This window comes from Falco naumanni, chromosome 4 (genome assembly GCF_017639655.2).
Source record: "Falco naumanni isolate bFalNau1 chromosome 4, bFalNau1.pat, whole genome shotgun sequence".
NCBI lineage: Eukaryota > Metazoa > Chordata > Aves > Falconiformes > Falconidae > Falco > Falco naumanni.
The window spans coordinates 109,506,974-109,515,484 of NC_054057.1; positions in this window are offsets into that span (position 1 = coordinate 109,506,974).

The following is an 8,511-nucleotide window of genomic DNA, read 5'->3' on the forward strand; positions in this document are numbered from 1 at the left end:
TTTTTTTTTACGAGTTCACATCAATCTCAATTCAGTAATATAAAATTGCTCTTTATTCTTATACTTATTGTTCAGTGACTCAAAAAATATGTTGAAGTTGCTGTCTATGAAATGAAAACAAAAATACTATTCTACCCATAGAAAATGAAAACAAAAGAAAAAAGGCATTTACTTACCAGATCTTCTCCTTTTATGCATACTAAACCTTCTTGCTCCTTATTTGTCTAAATCATGCAGAAGCAGCATAACCAAGTCAAAGATCTGGATTTCAATACTGGCAAAGTTATTTCACATGTTGTAATCCCCTCTGCACCTCTGCAGTTCAAAAGACAACAGTTAGCACAAATAATACTGCAGGTTGAATTTGGCCCCAGCTTTTTTACTACTGGTGGTGGAGCAAAAGTGGTAATAAAGCCAGCTTGCTCTCAGAACAAAAAATGGGGCTACAAGTCAGAAGAAATTGTTTTTAATTTAGGCTGAAAACACATTAAGTCAATGACATCATATTTTCCTAACACCACTTTTACAGTCCATGCGTAGAATCAGTAGTTTTCTTAACCTAGCTTTATTAATCCAGCAACTAAATTACTATGCCATAGATGTATCACCGTTTTGCTCGAGGAAGGCACAAGTTTCAGGGAAATTTAAAGCTGAAAATGCACAAAGCAATAAGCTGCAGGAGGGTTTGGGAAGTACTGATAGAATCATGACACTGTGACAACTGCCACACTCCTTACCTCCTCCAGTACAATGCAATAAAATTACATCAAAAAGTATCTGCTACCTGCAGTTTTAAACACTCATGTTTGGAATTGTGAAGAACATCGTAAATGTTAGGTATTCTTGCTATGACAGGATTTCATTAACTGCCAACTGCTCAATTGGCACACTCTAAAAACAGACCAAAAAGTTACATCTTTCAGTCCGCCTTTTAATATAGATGTAATAGAACAGGCAAAAGTGAAATCACACACTATTATGATATTTGAAATAAGTTGCTGGTATGTTGTTTACATTTCATGACATCATGCAATTGAAACTACAGAGAAAGTACTAGAATTTAACAGAAAGATCATTTTGTTTGCATTTTTCCAACATGTTATACCAAACCCCTTATCTATATTTGAGGAAACTGGAACGTGCACTTGAACTGAAGCTTTGCTGGCTGCATTTCAGTTCCATCTTTTAGATACAGCAAAAAATTGTAGGATATATTCTAAATTTAGTCCAGTCATAAGGCCAAAGCAACTGTTCCTAGGAAATAAGAAAGCTATGATATATAAGACTTAGCTTGGAAAACCTCTACACAAAGTCTTTACAGCTGAAGTAATCTTTATGGTACTAAAGGAAGAAAATGGGACATTTCAGGTTTTTTAATCTCCTATGAGGACATTTCAGATTTCACATAGGAGAAGCAGCAGCAATTACAGTATAAATACTGGCAGGAAATATATCAAAAAGGAGAGAAAGTACTAACAGCCACTGTTTAACCTGCTTACACAATTCAGAGGGTAACAGATCTGTACGTTTCAAATGAAGATGCTAAACATGAGCTTATATTGAGCAAAAAAAATAAGCCTTTAAAAACAGTAAGTAGAAGATAAAGGTCTTGAAAACCAAATACACAGTTGTAGAAAAATGATAAAGCAAACTTCTTTAATGAACAGAGACATCAAAGATAAGAAACTCTCAGAACAGCAGTACTGCCATGAGATGGGATGCATTAGCTATAGGACTATATATGCAGGAATGAGCTGCAGTTTAACTGACTGGAACCTCTGCTTTTATCACAGGTAATTTTTACAGTATCAACAACAGACTTGGTACTTCTTGGTAGATTCATAGTATTTTTTACTTTTACAGTGTTTTTTAGGAAGAAAATGTGTTCATAAATAAATTCAAGCATGTATGTGTACATATACATATGTACAAGTATATATACACACAGAGAGACATATCACAGACATATATATTCACAAAACATATTCAGATATCTTATATAGCCTTACTAAGATAAAGATATCCAGGCTGATACTGTCGAGTATCTTTATTTCATTTTATTACATCAACCCTAAAACATCATTAAGCCAAAAAGCGAAACAATAAGATTAACAAATGCAAAAACCAGTAACACAAGGAAGACGATTTACACTATATAAAACTGATTTCTAAATTAAACACATCAGCTCCGAAAAGAAGACTTGGGCACTATGAAAACCCTTACCTGACTGATGTGCAGCACCACCACTTTGAAAGGCCCAAATATAATAAAATAACCTCCCCTACCTCAGCAAGGGAAAGGAAAAGTTACCATTAAAAAATCCAACTATCACGACAAGTATCAGGGGATCTTAGACATGTGAAAATGGTGAAAACACAGATTTTGAGATGTCTGATAAATTTACAGGTAGTCATTAATCTCACTCCGAAGAATGAGAAGTCATCAAACTATGCGGGTTTCCAAGCGGTTCTTTAACCAATATTTCCTGACTGTGCAGTCACAGGCGGTCGTGGTTCAACCCCGGCTGCCAACCAAGCCCCACACTCGCTCCCCCCCAGCGGGATGGGGGAGAGGACTGGAAGAGTAAAAGTGAGAAAATTTGTGGGTTGAGATCAAGACAGTTTAATCGGTAACGCAAAAGCCACGGGCAGAAGCAAAGCAAACCAAGGAGCTCCCTCACCATGGCCCATGGGCAGGCTGGTGCTCAGCCGTCCCCAGGCGAGCAGGGCTGCATCACCCGTAACAGTCACTTGGGAAGACAAACACCAATGCCAAACGGCCCCCTCTTCCTTCTTCTTCCCCCAGCTTACATACACTCAGCATGATGTCCTGTGGTATGGAATAGCCCTGCGGCCAGTTCAGGCCAGCTGTCCTGGCTGTGTCCCCTCCCCATTCCCCGTGCCCCCCCCCCAGACCTCTCGCTGGCAGGGCCTGAGAAGCTGAGAAGTCCTTGACTTAGTACAAACACCACCCAGCAACAACCAAACCCACTGGTGTGCTACCGACATTGTTCTCACACCAAACCCAAACCACAGCACTGTACCAGCTACTCAGAAGAAAATGAACTCTATCCCAGCTGAAACCAGGACAGAGGCCAACTGGTAAATGCTCCGTCCATGTGCACAGTGCTGTTCCATGGGATTCTGGTTGCACTGGAAATGCAAGGCAGGAATACCGGTAAGCGCACACGCTGTTTAAAGGTATTTCACTTATTCCCTTACCCTACATTCCTGAAGGTGCATCTACAATCTACAGCGGCAAGACGACACAGATCAACAAACAACTGAAGAAACCACACAGATACCCGAAACTAGGGGACTGGCCTGTGATGATTTGCCAAATAAACCTGCCTGTGAGGAACCAAGGTTTTTATTTCATCAGCAACTCTTTAGTGTTTGAAACTATGATTAACAGCTGTGTTTTAAGAAATCTGTTCTATTAATGGGCATGTCTCCTCTTACACTCTTTGAGATAAAACCTGTGCAATGACTGGCTTTCATTCTCTATAGAATACAGACAAGAAAAACGGATGGATGACTAAGATTAACAAAAGTCTTTAGAAACTAAGCAAGGCAGAATTTGCATTACATTCATCAAGAAGATGATTAAGCTATGTATATGAATACAGTATTTCAAACGACAGTGAAGCCAGTATCCACGACTGAGTCATCCAAAAGGAACTGAAATAGTTTATGGCTCCTGATATTCAAAACGCGTAACTTGGAAAACTTTATGAATGCAATTGAATATTTTTTTATTACTAGCTTGTTCTGAAACTTGGCTGATAACAATTTCAGCACTCGTGTAGGGTAACAATGACGTCATACGTGACAAAGTCATACACTTTGCCAAACAACTGCATAGAAGAAACTATTTCACTGTTAGGATTCCCCCATGAAAGAGACACTACAAGTTTTCTCAGAGCAAGGCTAGGCTCTGCAAGCTTACAAGGAGAAGTACTCAGTAAAAATCCTTGGCTGGAGAAGTTTCAGACCCCAGATTCATTCCTGTTTGTTGGTCAGCAACTTCTTTATAACTTGATGGATTCAGTGCCACTTGCGCTAGTACAATAACAGAACACCAGGCAAAAGCAAAATTTCTGCTAGAACAGGCCACATGCGAGACAAGGTCTAAGTGGCATCATTTTTCAAGACTTCAGGAGTCTTCCAAGTGCTGCAACCACTGCAGCTTGGAGGGACAAAGGGCTGAGTGTGACAACAATAAGCACATAAGGATTTCCAGGACAAACGCATTGTAAAGCTGTGGGGCTTCCCAACTGATCATAATTCTTACCATTACCTTAAAGAGCATCTCTATCTATATGCTTCTCCCCAATTACTTCTCACACAGCATATAGACATACAGATATGGAAAAGAGAGGCTGTCATATACAGCAATAAAATCTTTTGACTAGTGACAGTCCTCAAAATATCCATTCATCTTGGCCCTCTGCAAATGAGTTAAAAGGTCTACACCCGATCCACAGAGAAGACAAAGGTTTGTCTCTCCTGTAAATATTAAACATTCAGGTAATTTCCCTAATTATATTTTTGCTCAAAATAGCTTTAGAACATTAACAAACTAAAACCAAAACTACTAATATTTTAACTGACAAATGTCTGACTCTGCTAAACTTTAAAGAGAAAGTTCTGGACATAAATACGCATAAATCAGCATTTCATTCATAGAATCAGAGAGTCATAGAATAGTTTAGGTTGGAAGGGACCTTAAAGATCATCTAGTTCCATACCCTGTCACGGACAGGGCCACCTCCCCCCAGCCCAGGTCGCTCCCAGCCCCGTCCGGCCTGGCCTTGGGCACTGCCAGGGATGGGGCACCCACAGCTGCTCCGGGCAGCCTGGGCCAGCACCTTGCCACCCTCACAGTGAAGAATTTCTTCCTAATACCTAATCTAAATCTATCCTTTTTTAGTTTAAAAACATAACCCCTTGGCCTATTGCTACAGGCCCTACTAAATCTCTGTCCCCACCTTTCTTACAAGTCCCCTTTAAGTACTGAAAGGCTGCGATAAGGTCTCCCCAGAGCCTTTTCGTCCGCAGGCTGAACAACCCCAACTCCCACAGCCTGTTTCCATAGCAGAGGTGCTCCAGCCCTCTGATCACCTTCATTGCCTCCTTTGGACTTGCTCAAACAGGTCCACATCCTTCTTATGCTGGGGGCCCCAGAGCTGAATGCAGTACTCCAGGTAAGGTCTCATGAGAGCAGAGTGGAAGGGAGAATCACCTTCCTTGACCTGCTGGCCACGCTTCTTTTGATGCAGCCCAGGATACGGTTGGCTTTCTGGACTGCAAAACATGTTGAACTTTTTGCCCACCAGTACCCCCAAGTCCCACTTGGCAGGGCTGCTCTCAGTCCCTTCATCCTCCAACCTGTACTGATACCAGGGGTTGCCCTGACCCTGGTGCAGGACCTTGAACTCGGTCTCATTGAACTTCATAGGGCTTGCATGGACCCACCTCTTAAGCTGTCCAGGTCCCTCTGGACAGCATCCCTTCTCTCCAGTGTGTTGACACCACTCAGCTTAGTGTCTTGACCTCACTGTCCATGTTACCAACACAAATGTTGAACAGCACTGGTCCCAGTACCGGCACCTGAGGAACACCACTCATCACTGGTCTCCCACTTGGACAACTCTTTGAGTGCTGAATTACTAAACTGTCTATTATTACAAAATCCTTCTGCTTAAAATTCAGAACAATCAAATTTTGTAAAAGAACACACCCCATAATACTGCAGGCTACGTGGCTCAGCAGACTCAAACAGCCAGCCTTACCTGTGGTATAGTAAAATCTAAGACCTCTTCAAGATAACCTCCCCCTGTCTGGAAGTACAAAGCCAGAGCCCACATGATTACAGACACAGGTAAATTTTTAAAAAGTAGAAGTACTGAATCTCAAAAAATATCAAAAGTATTGAATGATGGGAAGAAGAGCAGTTTGCTCTCATAAACTCAAGTCACAAAATATGTATGTTTTAATATGTACAACCAAGAATTTATATATCAAATATATGGAGCTATGTCAGGTAATGGTAAGTATGGGAGCATGACTTTCTGAGTTCAAAAAACAAACCAAAAAAAACCCACAAAACAGAACAAAAACCCCAACAAATAAGTAGTTCTTATACTTTATAAAAGTATACAAATGTATAAGTAATTTTGTATATATTATATTTGTAAATGAAAGTAACATTTAACTATTTAACAGATAACTCTTTTTAAAAAGAAAGTACAATATATTACTGCTTTTGTTGTCTCAAAGAAATCAATCTGTCCAAGCTGACTCAGCAGTAAAATTGGCAGGCTATAAAGCTATCAATTAATACAGATGCTTAAGCATTCTTTTAACCAGTCTAATCAAAGAAAGTTTGTACCACATAAGGAGCATTAACACATCAAATAATATACCTGCATTATGAATACAAGGAGGAAATGTTGAACTTTGCTGAAAAATTTATCTTGGAACAGTATAAATAACGTACCAACCAAGCTATAATTCAAGTCATCTTGGCTTTCACGAACAGTTTTGGCAATTGCTCTATACCCACACTGGAAGTTATTAAGAATGAATGCTTGCTACTGCATAGAACTACAGTACTCCATAAACTTATTGAGTCATTGCATAGTTAGAAAATTTACTTCGAACCCCTACCCTCTGCTCCTTCAAGCAGTGCTGCAGAAGAACAGGTAATACATTCAGGATTCCTCCCTGTGTTGTTCAGTGTTTCATATGAGATCACTGTATATGTTTATTTAGAAGGTCAGAACTTAATTTGCTTTGTAACTCCAAATCTCAAGCAGCTGCTTTGAAATATGATGCAGTCTCACTACCCAGATTCCACTATCAAATGTGGAAATTGCGAGCAACTTTGTACCTGTAGCAAAGGCTCTGCAGCTCAACCCATTCGTTAGAGTTGAAAATTAACTTCTCTTGTTGAACTGAGTTAATCAAGTGAAAAAGGAAACTGTGACTAAGGCCAGTATAGGGGCTCTTCTACCATGTTTTGGCACTGTTTTCTAGTAAATACTAGAGCAGCGCTAGTAAAGAGGCTACTGGAGAGTGTTTTCTAGCACACTGTATTCTTCTCTGATAAATGACTCAAATACAGCCAGATAGAAATTAGAATTGGCTCAAACACATTTTGTTTTTGGTAATCTTTGCATGAAACAGGTGTTAACCTCAATGGAGTCTGGGGATTAATCAAAGACAAGCATTTTAACATTCAAATCACTATTTACAGCTTTCACAACTTGAGAGAACTAATGAAAGATCCCTCACATAAGCGTAACAACATAATGTGACAATTCATGGGGTTTGTTTGGGGAATTCTTTGGTTTAGAAGCAGTTCAAGGCTCACGATGACAAGCAGCAACAATGACAGTTGACTGAAAAAGTTTGTAATGATCTATAGCAAGGATAACGGAATACCTGATTTATAATTGTCTTCATAGAAGTAGTACCTTTGTTCTTCCACTACAATAAGGTCATGCAATTACCTCTAAATACTAAAGAAACACCTCTAGTGATATTTCTTCCTAAATAATCTAAATTCCCTGAAGTGCTTTGCTCAGACACTGAAAGCATAAGAAGTGCTAATTACATGAGAGCATAGGCACAGCGATGTCTCATTTCCTCTTTAACACTTTCTGTGTCCTGGTTGATCAATATGCTAGAATTCAATGGCTTGCTGAATTCTGAGTTGCAGGCTACCGGGAACAGAAAGCCTTTGTTCCAGCCTGACAGAGTACTCATACCTCTGCTCTTGCTCGAAGGTTACCATGGATCACCAGAAATATATATCCAGCCTGGAAAAGAATAACCATGAAACCACTCAAACCCACACTGGGTCAGAGCAATTCAGGACAAGACGGCCTGGCTGGCTCAGTCAAAAAGAAGTTTGTTCTCTTCCTGCACAACTAGTTACGGGAAATTTAACTTCCACTCTCTCTGCCATGAAACAGTTTCATTTCACAGTTTTATCACTGGAAATGACGAGAATGGAATTCAGCAAGTCTTTGGTACAAAGAGCAAGGTGCTGTGTCAAAGTATTTTATTAGTAAAGCTGATATTTATGAGCATCTTGACTCACCACGTCATCTAAAGGGCAGTTGGTTTTGCAGATAAGCAGTTCAACACAAATAATTCCAGCTGCCTGAGCCAGACTCAATACACAGAACCAGCCTGTGATGCAATATATAGCCACACGCATACACGGGCATGTGTGAGACACGTAGCACGGTGTTGGCAGTTTTAAGGATGTCTCTGAGCAGCACAGCCCCCTGCGGGGGTGAAAAGCACACACAGCCTTGGGCCGCTGCTGGGGGCACAGCCCGCGGCCCGGCGCGGCCCCAACACCCACCAGCCCGCAGGGCGAACCGGCGGCGCTTCCCGGGTGGCTCAGCGGGAACGGCACCTGCCTGCTGCCGCGGGCCAGCCCCTGCAAAGCGCCGCCGAGGGCACGGAGCCTAAACGCGGCCCCCGGCACGGGCG